Raw genomic sequence first — 17879 nt, 5'->3', positions numbered from 1 at the left:
CGCAGTTTGTGTTAAGGAAAAACATCACTCCCACACACACAGGGTCCCTAATTCCCTCCTCCTGTTCATTAATCCTTCGGCCTCCTCACAGCTTCTTCCACCGTAATTCATAGCTATTGCATGGGGTAAGTCAAGAGCAAGCTGCCCTCACCAGCTAGAACCAGCCACTGAATAACAATACAGATGAATCCTTCCCTAGCATCCAGAGAGATAAACAATTTTGCAGCCTTCAGGATATCAGATACTATTTACAGAACCATTGGGCAAAACATTTCTGCTTACTTCAACTGGCTTGATGAGAAAAGTAGCACTGCTTGGCCCATGCAGGAAGGCTTCTGTGTTGTCCTATCTGCTCTCAGTCCTTTGACTCACAAGACTTACAGCTCACAGACATAGCCATCTTATCTGACACAATGACCTACAGGTTCCAGCAGTCCTTGCTTGTCTACATCACCAATGCCTGTGCATATTGAGAACCTGATCCTTACAAGACAATTGCCTGCATCCCACCTCCTACTTCCAGGGTAAAATCCTCCTGCAAACCCAGATGAAGGCGCACCTAGGCTTATCCTACCTTAATTAACATAGCTACATAAGGCCTCCTTAAGCCCTCCACCATAAACACATTTATAATCTCCAAGCAAAGCACAGTTCATAAGGAATAATGATATTTTGTATAAAACGTGAAAGACATCGTGGGGGGAAAGAATCCAATGGCTTGAGACACAAAGTCTTACCCTGGTCTAAAACAGAAGCACAGACCTGTATGTTCGTATTTTTTCAAAGTATGTTACATTTTCATCCTAATGCATCCTACCTTCTTAAAAACTGTGCCTTGCCACTTCCTCATGGCCATGAAACTACTATCACCACAACCAACAGACATGGCTTTTCTGCAAGAAAACCCAAGATCTCTTCATCTCTTCTCAGGAGGTATTCTCCTCTAGATTAAGAGCGCAGGGAATACAAGGCTTTCCTACTCTTACCTTTGGGAATATCTAGAGGTGCTTTCATGCCTCCAACCACCTGGTTACGCTTGCAGAGCCCATAGCTGTTTGGGAGATGAACTGGGAAAATAATGCAAGTTAAGAAGACTCAGTGAAACTGAAGAAGTTTGGGCAATCTTTTGATCCTGGACAGTCTGCTGACAGCAGAAGCTGAGTGACAGAGGGACATGCACCCTAGGAGATGGGTGGTAACTGGAACCACATAAGCCAGTAGTGACACTACAAGAACAAACTACACCACAGTCAGCAGCACCTCAGTTAGACTGACTGAACCAAGACCTGCTCCTCACTAATGAGTGCACAGATGCAATCATTACCCAGCCATCAGCATTCACAACATGTATGCAATACTCTGCTGTATGCTTCTTCTCTCATATTGGTGCCCCTTTCCATCCTCCCGGCATGAATTTAACACCAATTTCAAAGTAGCCAAACACTTTGCTCCAGGGATAAAGCAGCTTTCACTTAAAAAAAATTAACAAGGCCAGCAAGACCAAATTATGACCAGCAGTCTTTATAAGCAGGTGTATATGAAAATTAATATACAATAAAAGTAAGTTATCCAGTAAATGGCATTTACTTAAGCTTATAACACAATCTCTTGCACGAACATAACAAGGAGCATTCAAATCATCCTCCACTGAGTTTTAAAACATTTACAAGACACGAATGATAATTTACAGTGTTTAAACTTCACCATGAAGAAAGCATTCCAAGGTGAACTCCATCAGTGGTAAGGCACTAACTATCTGACTTCTAAGAGCATCAATTTTTTCATTTTGTCCAGACTTCAGCTGTCTAACACAGGTGAAACTGGAGCCAGGGCTCTGAGTTCAATATCCCTTTTCCAGCAGAACTCAGATTCTTTCCAGTCCTCCATCATTCAGAATTGGCTATTACACCAAGAAACACAGAATTATTAGAAAAGTCATTTTGTGGACATGCAGTGACTTTCAACATGGCCAGAACTCTTTAGAGATATTAATTTAAAAGCCTGAACCAACAGTTTAGGATTACCTCTAAGCTGCAGCTTTCTGAAGTCAATATTTGTAAATCATGTTTCATGTTTCCAAGGAAACCAAGTGGGTAATACCTCTTGCAAACAGCCTTCTTCAATACACTTTTCATGGCTACAAGGCTCACAGAAGTTATTCTCAGTCTGACAAAGAAGTTACACTTTTCCTTATATCTTCCAAAAAAGATATCATCATGCAGAGGCAACTGAAGTAATGTACACTGCAAGCATCTACAGAAATCTCCGTGGACCCTTACGTCTGAAGCACACATCTTATAACCATTGTATTACTCAGTTTTTGTACGTATTTTTTCTAATGGCAGACCTAGAAGTGTCCTGAGTAAATAGCATTACATTCATTTTGCACATGTGAAAATGAGGCACTTATTAAATGACTTCCAAATTATCAGTCAGTACATTGCTTACAGTCCATATCTCACCCACCTCTCTAAAAACATTATTATGCATCACATAGTAATGTTCAAATGTTAATGAAGATAGAAACCAAATCTAGGAACAGTGTAGCATGTTGTAATAAATGCTGCTTACTTGATATTTTTTACTATTTTTCTTATTTGACAGATATTTACAACTATTTAAGGCATGACTGCTCACTGCATCCTGCAGACATAAAATAAATGGTGAGGAGCACAAAATATACTCAAAGTAATTTTGTTGATGGGATCTTTGGAAGAAACAAGATTATAAGCTAAATAGCAATAACATCTCTACCCGAAGAAGAAAGGAGGAAAAAGTGAAGTCTTAAACAGAAATAACAAATTTATGAATTCCACTTTGATAAATGTGAAGACTTAAAACTTTAAAACAAAATGCCTGCAACGGTATTTTTGTGTTCTTGCACACTGAAGATCAAAGCAACACATATATTAATTTTCCTGTCTGTTAGAAGTTCTGTAAGACTTCTGTTTCCAAATAGCCAGTTAAAGTGTTTTAAAATTATATATTTAGAGAGCATTTGTGTCCAAACATTTTTGCTGAAAAAAGATTGTGAAGCATCACCAAAAGAATACAGACTAGAAAGATACATATCGCATCATCTCATCAGCTCACATCTACCTGCAAGACAGCTTCAGTAACTGTTTTAGTACACAAAACATACCCAGAACTTAGGATGCTACATTTTGCTTACTCAGAGAAACTCAACGCTAGTTAAGACATGGATGCTTTTTGGTGGCTCAGGGTAAACAAAGAAACACCAGCCCTTTGAGAACCTCCTCCAGATGTAATAAGCATCGAGTCAAACTCATGGACTTCGGCTGCAGCAATTCACTGCATCCAGCACAAATCTACAACCCACAAAGACACATATTCAGGAACAGCACATAAAATAAAACCCAAAACCTTGAAGGAGTACAAGTCAGAAGACTTCTGACATTACAACAGAGGATTGTTCTAACAACAAAAATGAACCCACTGCAACAGAATCCCTTAATGCAACATACCAGGCATCACACTAGGTAATTAAACTTCTTTGGCAAGTAGTGAAAACCAGTTCCTGTCTTGCAGGAAGTCTCAAAGTCGTCAGCAGAATAAAAAATGCCATTTCACAGCTCATGACTGAGATGATAGTAACGGACAAGATGTTCAGGGGATAATAACCAGTGCTGCGGTAAGAGAAATCCATGTTGCACAGTAAGTAGTTTTCAAAAGACCTTAAGTCAACACTGAGCAACAAAGGGCTTTCTTTTGCCACCATTTACTCATGAAACATACACCTTCACTTTTCTTGGACCATTTAAGCCCTCCCCACATGCCTTTATTTAGTAGCTTCTCTCCCCTTGCATCCTGCCTTCATCCCAGAGAAGTACATGAAGTCCAAGAGTACAACTGGGGAACAGATGGGAAAGAACAGAAATATTTCCCAAGATCCTGGAGGCAGAACAAACAAGGACACATGGAAAAGGCAGACCACACCCACACTGCAAGGAGAGGAAAGGACTCCCGGGATTCTCCTGCTAGATTGCAAGTGAAGTCATGGTCACCTCACAGCTCAGCTGTCCCAGTTAGGGAAGAGCAGGACACAAAAAGCATCTGGCAGCCTGACCTAAATGAAAGAAACGGAATCGCTTTCCATGTAGCAACTTATGAAGTATTACAAGTTTTTCCAGTAACACAAGACACTAGCACTGAACCACCACAGGTTCTGCTCCAGCTGCCTATGGCACCAACCCAGAAACCAAGGGGTTACTGCTTCACCACACTATTTTCAGGAACTGCTGCAATAAATCCTCAGCAGAAACACAGGGCTCCAGGGACCTATAACATGCTATGTAATCTATAACATGAAAATGTAAATTAAGGTATGACTGGTTTTAACATTGAGAATTGTGCAATAGAAACTGATTTTGTATTTAAATAACCCCTAAAAACTTAAAAGTAAAAACAGATAAAAGGACTAACAGTCATTCCACGGAGAAAGCAAGAGCAACATTACTGATGAAGAAGAAGAAGAAACGACACCTAAACATTCCCCTTGAATAAAAAAAAATGAAATCAGTATTAGCCTTTGCAGGGAAAAGATTTTAAGCTAATGACCACAAATACTTTAGGCTCACATTTCTTCTTTGCCAAGCAAAGCACTGTACTCAGATGACAAAGTTCAGAAGTTCCATGTCGAGACGTTCATGAGCTTCATTCAGGAGCCTTGCACATCACTGCTGGATAGTATGTAGATTATGATCTACATTCTATTATGATAGATTAATGATCTGGTGGTTCCTAAAGAACATAAAGATCACAAACAGTAGAGCTGCAAGCTCAACAGAGGAAAGTGAAAGCATCCCACTGGAAGCCTCAACCTCTTCACTGCACTGAAGAACAGTCTGTCAAGTAGGAAGAACTGCATCAAATGCTGGGACTAACAAATCACCAAAAGTTAATCTTATCTTAATCTGAATCATATAAAGGTTATATCTTTCCTCACATGCCAATTTGTTTTGCAGCAGCAGCAGTGCATGAAGTGATTCTAAAATTAGCTTTGTAACGTATTTAGTTTTCCTTTTTTAAAACAAAGATCAGTAAACACCCATTTGGACTTCTCTCAAGAGCATAAAGAGATACTCTTTCATCAGAGAGTCTCCATCGTGCTGAGATGTATTTCTAGTGCTCTTTACCTGGTTCATTTTGCTCTCAGGCAGCTTGAAGCATTAATAAAACCTTTCCTCTGACCACCACTTTCCAATTTTCTAACTTGCTGCACAAGGTTAGACTGCACAATGGTCCTTGTTTCTAGCCCTGATCCTTCTCACAGGATCTGCACTAGTTACGTCAATTTGCAAAAAGAAAGCAGAACAGCCAACAAGCTTCCTTCACCCTCTTTGAGGAAGAAGCAAATTACCTTTCCAACCATACTGCTTTTTGATAGCTATGTGTCCTACATCATTTTGCCTGGCTTCATGACAAATACAGGTAGAAAGGCAGTTATCACACTGAATGAAACTACACAATGAAAAAACTGGCAAATAAGAAAAATCTTGCTTTGGTCTTTAGCTGCTATTTCAAGAAGTTAGGGAGAAGGCAGGGAAAAAAAATGAGAAAGGCACATCTTTAGTTTCCCTGTAAAATAAGGTTACTTATGATCACAGTTTTGAAGCCAGAACATGCAGAAATTTTTATTTAGATAACTGTATCTCTTTGAAAAGACTGAGGAATTAGAGCAGCATATACCTAAACATTGAAAAATGTCTCCAAAAAACATGAAATAATTGAAGTGAAAAGGTCTGGTTTGTTTGAGTACCAGCAGGACTTCAAAGATAAGATTACCACTGAAGAGCAAAACTTCCCCAAATTGAGCAGAGCTCAGCAAAATCACCAGGTGTTCTTAGTACTGCTTTTAAAATTGGTATGATTAATGAAAAGCAGTTGCAGGGGAGAGTGAGCAGACTATCCCAATAACAGCATTATTAAATTTGAAATGATCCTGGAAAAGCATAGGAAATAAAACCCCAAACAGAGTAAGAGACTTGAAGGTCTGAGAAATGAAGCACAAGGTAAGCACACCAAATACTGGAGGCATGGGTGCTCCTGCTCAGCTGGTACATTTGGCCAATGAGCATCCTATTTCATAGTGTAGATAATACACTGAATAGACATGCCCAAAAAGGCACGTGAGAACTGGGGCTCATCAGAACAGTGTCATCAGCTGAGAATAAATTAAGTACTTGAAAAAAAAAATTTCCATATGCAGTTTCACAAAACAAGAGTAGTTGGCCAATTCTACCTTTTGACAATGCTCAGAAGAACAGGCTAACCAAGGCTGCTCCAAAACCTGTCTGGTAAAGAAATTGGTTTTTCCAGTATCATTATTATATGCTCCAGTGACAAATTCTGACTCTTACTTAAATTTCTCACCACAATTACACTTGAATTTATGAAACCAATTTACATTCCTTCTTTCACCAGTGCCCAAGCAGTACTCATTTGCTGTTAAAGTTTCAAAGAAACTACTTACCCTGTAAAAAATACAGACCAAACAAAACTGAAACACAAACTAATCAATAAGCAGGTGCAGAACAGAGTATCTTATTTCTCACAGCTTATTCAACCACCACAAATTACCGGATCATTCAGAAGTTGAAAAATCTACCACAAGCAAAATAAACTAGGTAAATATGTTTCTATTACAGTCTTTTAATGTAAACAATATGCTGAAGAGTGATAGCTACTAGTTCTAAAAGTCCCCAGGGTATTTTTAACAGAAATTCAGAGTTTCTCTTAAAACTAAGTACTACTTTTCCTTTATTCATTATGAAATTTAATTATAACATTAATACATTTTATTAAGATATTTAAAGTAACCTGGCATATCAAAAAGAAATCAAGATATTATTAAAAATTATTTTAATGATGTTTTCCACAGTTTACAAGTCACAATTTCTAAGTATAGTTGACAAAGTCAATATAAAGTCAATGGTAAAACTGAAATATGTAGTAAATCAGAAACACATCAGCCATACCGTAATATTAAACATCTGAGAATTCAAATGCAACAAATGAACATTAACTCCATGAGTTTTTAAAATATATGGGTGTGCATACAATCCATTCTCTCAAATAAAAATTTGAGTATACTCTGCGTAAAGACTATATTGTCTGCTGTGTATCAGCATTGGCAAGCATCACTTACCCAAAAGACAGTACTGAGAATGGAAAATGAGTAAGAATTGCAGAAACCAAACAAGATTTAAACTGTTTAAACCGTTTAAACTTGATTGTTTAAATCAAGTTTTCCTGCCCACTACTTTGAAGTCAAAATTATTTCAATCAACTCACCATCTTTTAAAGCCATGAAGTAAAACACTGTTCAATTATGCATATTCGGAGAATGAAGACAGAGAAGGAATTGACAGGAGACTGGTTGACCACTCATTTAAGAGACAGAAGTATAACAAGGTTAAGTGGCTGGAAGTCAAATATATGGATAAATTCAGGGAGGAAATAACGCATAGAGATTAGAGTAATTAGAACCACTGGAACCTCTCACCAAAGACAACAGCTGATTTCCCACTGCATAAAGTTTTTTACATTACAAACATCTACTCACAGAATGTTCCAGCTCCAAGAGACCACGCACAGTTTGTGCAGGACAAGGTGATACTCTACTGCTGGAAGTATTTAAGTTGAATTAGATGATCACAATGATCTCCTCTGATATACAAACCAATGAAACCACAATTTGATACCATGAGAGATACTATAATATATTATATATTATTACTATAATATATAATATATATCTTCATTAAGACCTGACTCCAGTGCGTACACTATATTAAATCTGTACACTTCCTGTGCTATCTGCTTAAATGCCAACCTGTCCACCACCAGCTAAGACTCTGAACTCTGAACACCTGTGGCTAAATTCAAACTTGCTCATCCAGACAGAAATCCTTAAAAGTCTTTGCAACTTCTATGTTGGTTAAATGTGGCTTTGTGGCTTCGTTTCTTCTATGGACACAATTTCTGTACTTGACGCAGCTGCCAAACCTCAAGCTTCAAAAGAACTGCAGTCTAGTCATTCAACTTTTAAACTGAAAACTCTATAATGTCTGTCAAATACTGACTGGAATTGCTGTTTTAGATCACACCAAGTGATTGCCATAGTATGTGTCTCCTTTCTGTTTTCTCCTTTAAAAATTACTGTTACAGATTGAGAGTTTATAATTTTTGCATTTTCTGAACTAGCTCTTGCACTGTCTTACAAGGAGAATATTTCCACTGATTATTTTTGTCTTTCTAATACATTAGCAATATGAAAAAACTTTTCACACTAACCTCATGTTTCTATTTTTGATAACACAGTAATATCCAAGGAGTCAGCTTGGGTATGGAAGTAACCCTGGCCTGCTCTGGTCTGCTGAAAGATATTATGGCACCCACAGCCAAATGCAGGGGGAACACCTTCACCCCACCTTTCCCTCTGTCACAGAAAGCCGTGCTTTCAGGAGGGCAGGCCTGCTCCAGGGGCTTGCCAGTGAGGCATAGAGCTACTGAGAAAATAAACCTGATGCAAAGCACGTACCCATTTCAGCAAATGCACATACACACATATAAATGTAATCTATAAAGGCTTCTTTAGTCAGATGTCTTGAAAACTGTACAAGTGGAAATGCTAAGAAAAAACAGGGGTGGGGAGTAGTCAAAGTGGCTATGGTTTTTGTGAACGGGAAGCCACTTTCAAATAATCCAGGAACCAGAAAATATGGTTGCTTTTAAGAATTCAGAAGCTTTTTAAGGACAAGGTTATCAACAGAAGGGTTACAGCAAGAGGAAGAGGGCAGCATTCCTCGCCCAAAGAGAGGCCAGGCAGTGCTGCTGGCAAGCAGCAGAAAGCAGCGCAATAACTAAACACACAGGGATGAGAACTGATGGATGGGAACATGCAGCATCAACTGCACTCATAATCCATCACAAGAAGAAACTTCCTTCTTTTACTTTGATTCCTCTTTTTTATTTCCTTTTTGTTTAAGGCAAGAAAAAAAAGATGTGTCCATGAAAGCCACACAAGTGGAACTTCAGAAGTATTTGGGGGGGTGGGAAGAAATGGGATCTGAAGGTACAATTATCTTTCATTTCTGTTGATAGGCTTCAGGCTATGCCCTAAAGAGGACTTGAGTACCAAACCACTAAGCCCCTGATGCTGTCCCTACTATAGAAAATCACGGACTGGCTGGGTCTACCTGCTCTTACAATATATGGGCTAAGTTAAACACCAAACAACTAGAGCCATAAGAAGAACCCACAGAAACTACTATTCCTTCCTCACCACCACCAAACCTTTCAGGGCCTCCAGTGCTTCTCACAGGATTTAAGCACTGCAAGTGCTCTCTCACTTACTTTTTAGCAAGTACAATGTACTCATTTACGTGTGAACTAAACATCTGAGACTTCCTGTACCGTCAGCCAACAGAGAGGTTTTCTGAAGGTCTTTTGACCATAAGAATTATTCTGGTGTCGTGATTTTAGTACACACTTCTGAGGCAACAATGAGCTCAGCTCTTCTTTTTTGGAAGAGGAAAGTATATTATACAAACTCTCTAACAGAACAGACTTAGGCAGGTGTCTGTGACTGCTATGCTTAGAGTTCAGCCTTCCATCCCTGCCTATCCCACATACTTCTTTAGCATCACAATGCAAAGTAAACGCTGTGCTCCTAAATCCAGCAACATGTGAAGCCCAAAGGACAGCACATCTACAGCAAGCACAAAATAAATCTATCTTGGACACTGGCCGGGATACAAAGCAGAGAAAGTGCACTAAATCTCATTATTTTTTACAGTTTACTAAGTTTGTTTGATGTGACTACTGTAAACTTTATCCCACTAAAGTCGCAATCAAAAATTACAAATCTACCACCTTCTCAAAACAGGAGGTCTCCAAGTATTAAGATATACTCTTTCAACAAAAACAGTTTAGTCAAATGTTGATTTAGTAGAATACAGACCTCAAAAAAAAAAGTGAAAATGGCAATGCTATCAGAAATAGCAGCCCCCAAAACCTGCCTCCTAACTAGACCTACTGCATGTTCTCACTTTCAAAAGCTCATGTTTCCTTTCAGAATTGTGTAGGGCACTGTCTATACTAAAGATTTCCTTGGCTAGATGGAACAAGTAAAAAATTAAGTCACCCTGTAACTATTACCAATTTATAAAAGTGGAAAGGAATGTTTTTCTCTACTTTTCTTTTTTTCTTATGAAAAATCTTTTCATTTCCCACTTGCAATTTTCTTGCAACTGAAAGATTCTCTGAAAAAGGAACTGGAAGAGCTCCAACTACTGTCCAACACTTTAAAAGAGTTTAAAGTGTCATCAATCACAGCTCTTTACATGCTCTTCTAGAGCACTGCCAACCAGTATTTGAAGTCTAACTCAAAACTGTTTCATGCCAGCATTAAACACTCAAAGACAGATACAAAAAACCAAAAAAAACCTACCCATTTCTATATCATTCTGATTTTAAATTAAGTCCTGCTCAGATCCCTGTCAAATGTTACTACATAATACTCATAGTCCTTATTTTCCTTTTTTTCTAGGAGGAATTGGCAATTGATACAATTAATCCTAAATATCTCAGTGGCTACCTCAGCTGACAACATTATGTCTGCTATAAAAGCCACCTCAGTTCTTTGCAGACCATCTGAAAATGCTGGTACCATGGGGGAAAAAACAAAGGCATAATATCCACGCTAAGCAATGAGCCACAGGTATTCCTTTAAACTAATGTAACAAATTTTTAATACTGCATATTCCAGTTAACACTGCAATCAATTCAACAGAAATGCTCAGTGGTTCTTCAAAGTCTGATTTGGAAGTGTCTGAGAACACACCAGGCACTTCTGACAGTTTAGGTAGTGAAATAAAAAGCAAAAACAAATTCAGTATTGCTTCTGTAAAGAGTACTTTTTTTGAAAGCTTTTCCTTCTGGTATCTACAGAGAGAAAATGCTGGGTTACAGATAGTTGCCTTTACCCCTGTCAATGGCAGCCTGTCAAGACTTGAACAAAGTATATGAGAACTACAGTTCACTCATGCTCAGGAAGGCTTCCAGAGCTCACTGATAGCATCTCCAACTCTGCGAATGGAGCTGACCTTATTTCCAGCTGGCCTGAGCTCTGAGCACACACCCCCTGCACCCACGCAGCCTGCCAGCATCACTGTGCTGCCCATGCTGCTGTCAGGGACCTGTAAGGCTCCAGAACAGACACACCACCACCGCCAGAAAAGCTCTTCTTGGACAAGGCAGAGAAAAAGAAATTATTTAGGCAGTCATCAGGAGGATCAGCATTAGCACGCAAAACCTTGTGCCCTTTGCTGCTCTGACCACAGGACAACAGCCCGCATTAATAGGGAATTAGGGTCACTTCTTACCACCTTACAGAGAAGGTAACAAAGTGCCTGTCCCAGGTGACACATGACAAAAACGAGACTAGAACTCGGGTCTCCCGGCATGATACATCATCTGATTAATTATCCCCTCAGCAGCGCTGATGTCCAAGGTCATGCATTTGATTGTTCTATGTTTAAACAACGAGAACACGCTCGCCCCACAGCCAGGCCAGGAACAAAGCTCGGGATTTTTGAGTCCCATCATTACTCTGCTATGTAGCAAATACCGTGCCAGCCATTAGCAAAGAGCACGCCTCATTCCCGTCCTGAAGGCTGGTTCACAGAGAGGACAAAAGCTTCTACTGCTAACCAGACATTCCTTAACTCAAGTGGTGCTGGTCTGCACTGCAATTCCAAAGGCTGCCAGCACTGCCAGCCACCCACAAAAGGATAAACACCACTGCACATGAGGGCGTTTGTTACAAGAAACAAACCAAAAAAAAAAAAAAGAAAAAACCAAAAAAAACCCACAAATCTACGTACAAATAAACAAACCAGATTTTTTAAAAAAGCACAGACATTACTAGGATCGCATTCAGAGGGTTAGAAACGTCATTGTGCCACAGTCTTGGCAGACTTTATTCAGTATCACTGAGCATATACTTTTAATAGTCTTTAATCATATCATCTCCCTTGCTCCTGACAGTTTTAGTTCCAATAAATCTTAGCTTTTGCATCCTTGTGATCTTACTGAACTGAAAAAAAACAAAACAAAAAAATCAGCAAGCCAACACCGAGTAAGTTCTATCCTTATAGCTGTGGCTGAAGGGACTCTTCTGGCACAGGAGTTGATGTATACAGATGTTGAGTGCATGAAGAAACAGACAGTATAGAGCATACAGTCCCTGAGTATGTATCACACGACTGTACATATTCACTCCCAAGTTTTAACATAAATCTGAGAAACACTGGGATGGTTCATGCCACCATACCATCCCAAAAATCCAGGAAATTACAGAAAAACCTATGGAACCAAGACATGCCATAATTTAAATGTGTCTTCTCCAGATCAAAACACATCATTCTGCAGCAGATATAGATGCAAAAAAAGAAAAAAAAGAAAAAAATTATATAGTAATTCAATTTTGGTTTAGTCCCAAGTTTAGATAAGGCTTTCTAATTAATATGAAGAGCTATTACACTAAACTCAAGAAAGTCCACATAAGCTAAGTGTTACATACAGCATAGATACATCTTGTGGCAAAACCACATTCATTTTCCCTCTTCTTTCTATCTCTCAGTATTATTTTAAGAGTTCTCTACAGTCAAAAGGTAAATAGAACTAATTGAAGAACAGTCCACCTTTTTCATATTGTAGAATCACAGAATATTCTGACTTGGAAGGGACCTGCGAGATCACTGAGTCAAACTCTTAAATGAATGGCCCACACAGGGACCAAACACACTGCCTTGGCATTATTAGCACCATGCTCTGACCAACTGAGCTAATCTCCTATAGTCATTGCTTGGGAGCAAACAAGAGCATAGACTTCATACAAACTTCAAACCTATCAATCACACCAAACTCTGCAGAAGTATGAAAAAGTTCACTTTTCATACTTCTTTTACATACTTTTATACTTACATACACTTTTAGGGCACAAAAATCTAAGCAAACTTTCTGCACAGAAGAGAGGTTCAAAATGCAAACACAGCCTAATTAGGGCTGGGGTTTATATACATATATTTACATATATACATACACACATGTATATATATAAACCAAAATTGACACCGCAACTTTCCTCAGATTGGTCCAGCTTTACCCACTTTTGCAACAGTGCCACAAAGTCTGATCAACACTTCAAGTTTGTCAACACGCGTCTGTCTAGCTATAAATTAATGCAATCATATAAACTAATGGAATCGTCAAATATAACTTTTGCTGTTGTTTGGGGGGGTTGCATTTAGTAGCAGCTTCAAAAAAAATTATTCAGTTGAAGCAAGAGGACTGTCTAAAGTTCAGTTGTTGAACACAGGGTAAGGTTACATGGAACTTTTTCCAATGACAAACAATGTTGACAGTGTCCTCAGTACTACAGCGCAAAAGCATTTCTCCTTTCTAGCGTAAGCACGAATTTAATTTTTTAAAAAAACTAAATTATTTTTTACTGCATAAGAAACGTACTCATTTCATGCTTTCATGTTTTGCACTTGCAAGACTCAAAACTTGTCTTACAGATACAGCACAGCGCAATTTGCACAAAGGACAGGAAAAGCCACAACCTGGCTGCTCAACACTTTACTTAACATCTCACTTTGAAACAGAGCATGTTTATTACATGTTTTCTTCTTAGCAGGAAAAGTGAGCATGCTTGTGTTTGCAGCTCCTCCTCTTTCAAAGACGCACAGCTGCAGCTGTAGTAAACAACCACTAGTCAGGAGCTGAGAAGGTCAAAGTCTGGGTGCTGCATCCATTTCAGCTGTTCTAAAAACAAAATTTTTATTTCAGGAAATTGATTTTTTTACTTATTTTGTAGTTATGTCAAGGAAAGGCAAACCACAATCATTCTCCAAGAAAAGAAATCAAGATAAAATATTTCAAAAGTCACAAGCAAGACACTTCAGTAAAAGTGTTTTCATATTTCCATCTTTATTAATGAACAAACACATCATTCAGACTCTCCTGTTTTATTTGATTCAAACTAAGACTTGGTCAAAACCAACTTTGTACTAATGAGACCTGTTCCACAAAGCAAACAACACTTACTGAAGGAAAGAGCAAGGAGGTTTGCCATACAGAGAAGTGGTGCCCACAGCTGTGCAAGGTTCGCATAAGTCATCCAGCAGCCTGAAGCAAGGAGGCTACAGTACTCTATCTCTGGATGTGCTTGCATAACTGGACATCATGCACCCAGCCATGAGAAAAGACACACAAGTTTACATTATCTTACAGACCTTCCAAAATCTAAATAATGAGATAACCTAGAACCACTGGAAACTCTACCAACAGATGGTTTGCAACCCGCCCTGTGCAGCAGAAAGCTCCCCAAGCAGCCAAATACATGGTCTGTATTTCTATTTGTCTGTGGTGGTTACCATCACACACCACCTTGGTCTAGGCAAAGAGGAAAACGGTCACTATCAGAGAGTTCTGCAGCCCAAGCCCTCTGCTGACCCCATTCAAACATCTCCCAGGGGAAGAGCTATTTCAGCCCCCTCGCATCTGGAGTGAAACTCTGCACATGCATGTTCAGGTCTGGCTGATCCTGACAGAAACAGCTGGCAGAGGACTCCATGATTAGCCTGTCCTGGAATCTTAAAGTTTATTTTTAAAAGTTGTTACACAGTCTTCTTGGGCTATCAGGAGCCTTTCCAGAAAATGCTTTTTTACAAGAAAGTGAAGAAAGGCCTGGAAATATTATCATGAACTACTGCTGAGGGAAAAAGACAGAATTTAAAATACATCATCTCCCATGCCCCCTATTTATATATCTAATATTGCCTCACTATCAGAAGCAGAAAACAAACAGTATCTCCCATATCCTAAACTCCTTCACAGCCCATCCAGCATAGGTGCACTCACTTATCTAATGGCCTATAGCATTACGTATTTGTCAAAAAGCTTTTTTCCACACAAAAAGGGGGCTCCTCAGACTGTCCCCCTCCTCCCAGTTCCAGGTACCGCGAACAGTGGGGGGGGGGGGGGTGGGAAGAAAATACTAAAAGCGCAAAGAAAAATAAATTAAAAGAGGAAAATGCCACCACTGTTGTTCTGGAGGCAGTGGGGGGGGGCGGGCGGGGGTGCTGGCCCGGGGAGGGGCGCGCATGGGTGTCACCAAGGGGGTGATGTCATCCACCAGCCTCCAGCCCGGGCACCTGCCAGCAGCAGCGTAGCAGCGGCTGCCAAAGCCTCCGGCAGCACGGGGAGGGGAAAAAAATAAAAAGACATTAAAAAAAAAAAAAAAAAATCCGCAATGTTTCCCTTCGCTATGCGCGGTTGGTTTGTGACGATAGGTGACATGCCAGCTTTCAGAGAGCGGTTTCAAATTGATTACGTCCCATTAGAAAGATATTCAAGACACTCCCCCTCTCCCAGCAAGAAAATTATAAATATCTATAAGAAAAAAAAAAAAAAAAAGAAAACCAGGAGGCTCGGTTTATGCAGCCTTACGTCACTAATAAAATGTTCCTATCGCCCCATCTGTGACCTATTCAGCACAGTTACTAATCCCACGCTGCGACCACTTTGCTGTTCCTGTGCATTTCGGAGTTGTAGACCAACCAGAGAGCAGAAAATGGAGCCCATATGCCAGCGCTATATAAAGCAGCCTCGCAAAGTTGCCGCGAATAATCTACCTGCCGTGGCGAGACCAAAAGTGGAAAGCAAAAAAAAAAAAAAAAATACCAAAAAAAGGGGTGGTGGAGGGAGGGAGAAGAGTACCATTTACTTCACGATGGATAATTAAAAAAATAAACTAGTTTACTGGCTTGCTCAGGGGAAGGGGGCTGCCAAGAGCTAGCAGGATTTTACAAGCTCTATACAGACCCCGATCAAGTGAACTTCTCTTCAGTGCTTCCTACCGAAAGGGCTCGTACGTCCTCCTTAAGCGCGTAAAATATCTTATTTCCCAGGCAAGCCCGTTTGCGGGACTGAACGCCACGCCAAGATCCGAAAAAAAAAAAAAGCCCAAAAAACCGCTGTCTGGACCAGAGCATCGCATCCCTGCAAACCACGGGGAGGGGAATATAAAATAACCCGTCTGGTAGCTCCTATCCGCCTCCCCCAACATCCAGCCACCAGCGGTGGTGCAGGATTTTGGGGGAGGCGGATAGAGCCCACATCTCATCCCAGAGGAAATTTCATCCCAGCAGCGGAAAGCTTTCGGAGGGCTTCACAGGGTGACGCTGATGCCATGGGGTAACCAATCTCCCGCAGCGGCTCTGAGCTCACGCGTTAAATGTAAATACCAGCGGTTTGCTCCCCAAGCTCCCGACTTCTGCAAGAACGAGCATTTGTTCCACAGAAGGTAATTATTTCTGTAGAAGGTAATACAGCACGACACTCTCGCTTTTTTTTTTCTCCCCACTGCGTGTTATACTCCGATTTTTTCCCCCATACAGCGTTACACTCCGATTTTCCCCTCCACAGAGCACTCCACTTTCTACTTTCTTGATATTTGTCTTTATATATTAATTGCCCAGCCCCGAATGCGCACGGGGGCCATCCGCCCCCACCCACACCCCCCCCGGGGACGGCAGCACAAAGGGCTGGGCGCTCCCAGCTCGCTGCTCATCGTTCCCCGCTTATCGCTTCTTATTTGCCCCACCGCTTTTTTCACCGCCACCCCCACCCCTTTTTTTCCCCTCCTAAAGCCTCAGCGGGAAAGTTAAGGGAAAAGTTCGGGCCGGCCCCTAGCACCCTACCCCGGTGTCGCTGCCGCCGGGGCACCGGCAGGGATGGAGGCAGGAGGGAGGAGGGGATGGATGGAGCGGGGGAGGGAGCGGGGGAGGGAGGGCACCGCCGTTAACCCCCGGCTCGGGCCCGCGGGGCCGGGGGGGCGCGGGGGGGGGGGGGGGCTGCGCCCTGCCCCCCCTCCTGTTCTTTAAAATTATTTAACTTCAGTATTGGAGCGATTGTTTGTTTGCTTGTTTGTTTAAATAGAGGGCCGGCTGGGACAGCAGCAGCAAAACCCACACACGTTAGCCGTTTATCCTGGTAAGAAAGGGAATCGGCACAGACCTGAGCAGAAGCGGCAGAGCAGGAGAAGAAACTGTTTCCTTCCCTGACACAGGGTCCCCGCTCTGTGTCTGTCTGTCCGCCCGCCCCGCGCTTCCCGGGCAGTGCCCCGCACACCCGCACCCCGCACCGGCGGAGCCAGCCGGCGGCCGTCCCCGGGAAATGAATGGGGGCACCCGGGGAGCCGCGGCGCTCGCTCGCCGCCGACTTACCCGCGTCACATGATGAGCCCGGGCAGGGTGGGCCGGGGGTGGAGGCTCCCGGCACCGCCTGGCCGCGCCTCGCGTGGGGCCGCCGCGACACCCCGCCGGCCGCTCAGACAAAGGGTCCGGACCGGTGTCCCCCTCCCCAGCTCCCGGCCCCTGCTCCGGCCACGGCGGGCGCCGGTGGCGTCGCTGGCATGCGGCGCGTCCCCGCCCCCACCGGCAGCCGGGCGGAGGGAGGGGAGGGAGGGAGGGGCCGCGCCCCCGCCCCGCGGCCGCCCCGGTGCGCCGCCCGCCCCGCCCCGGGGGGTGGGGACGGGAACGCCCGGCCGCGCCTCCCGGCCCCGGCCCCGGCCCCGGCCCCGGGCCCGGCCCGGCCGCGGGGAGGGGCAGGGCAGCGGGGCGCCGCGGGGAGGGGCCGGGCGGGGCCGGCAGCGGGGGCGCCGAGGGCGGGGCGGGTGAAGGAGGCGCCGGGGGAGGCTCAGAGGGGTGCGGGGCCACGGGGGGGCCCGGGGGGGACTCGGGGTTATGGCAGCGCCGAGGGGACAGTGAGGGGGGCGAAGCGGTGGG

At 42.4% G+C, this 17879-nt stretch overlaps 1 protein-coding gene across 12 annotated transcripts in view; it reads right to left on the bottom strand.

The window, feature by feature from the left end:
* KLF12 (KLF transcription factor 12) overlaps positions 1-17531 on the bottom strand; it is a 235901-nt gene extending 218370 nt beyond the window's left edge. For 9 of the 12 annotated variants that reach the window (XM_088050984.1, XM_088050993.1, XM_014251758.2 and 6 more), the window contains exon 1: positions 17319-17531. The gene's annotated coding sequence lies outside the window, so the exon portion shown is untranslated. Of the gene's footprint in view, positions 1-17109; positions 17216-17318 lie in introns of those variants that run through there. The other 3 variants (XM_088050989.1, XM_088050992.1, XM_088050985.1) reach the window with 2 other exon arrangements.
* Between the last annotated feature and the right edge of the window lie 348 nt (positions 17532-17879).

This window comes from Pseudopodoces humilis, chromosome 2 (assembly GCF_049639895.1).
Source record: "Pseudopodoces humilis isolate 2021_Gansu_Grassland_sample_001 chromosome 2, ASM4963989v1, whole genome shotgun sequence".
Lineage (NCBI taxonomy): Eukaryota > Metazoa > Chordata > Aves > Passeriformes > Paridae > Pseudopodoces > Pseudopodoces humilis.
This window is presented reverse-complemented; position numbering and strand designations above follow the sequence as displayed.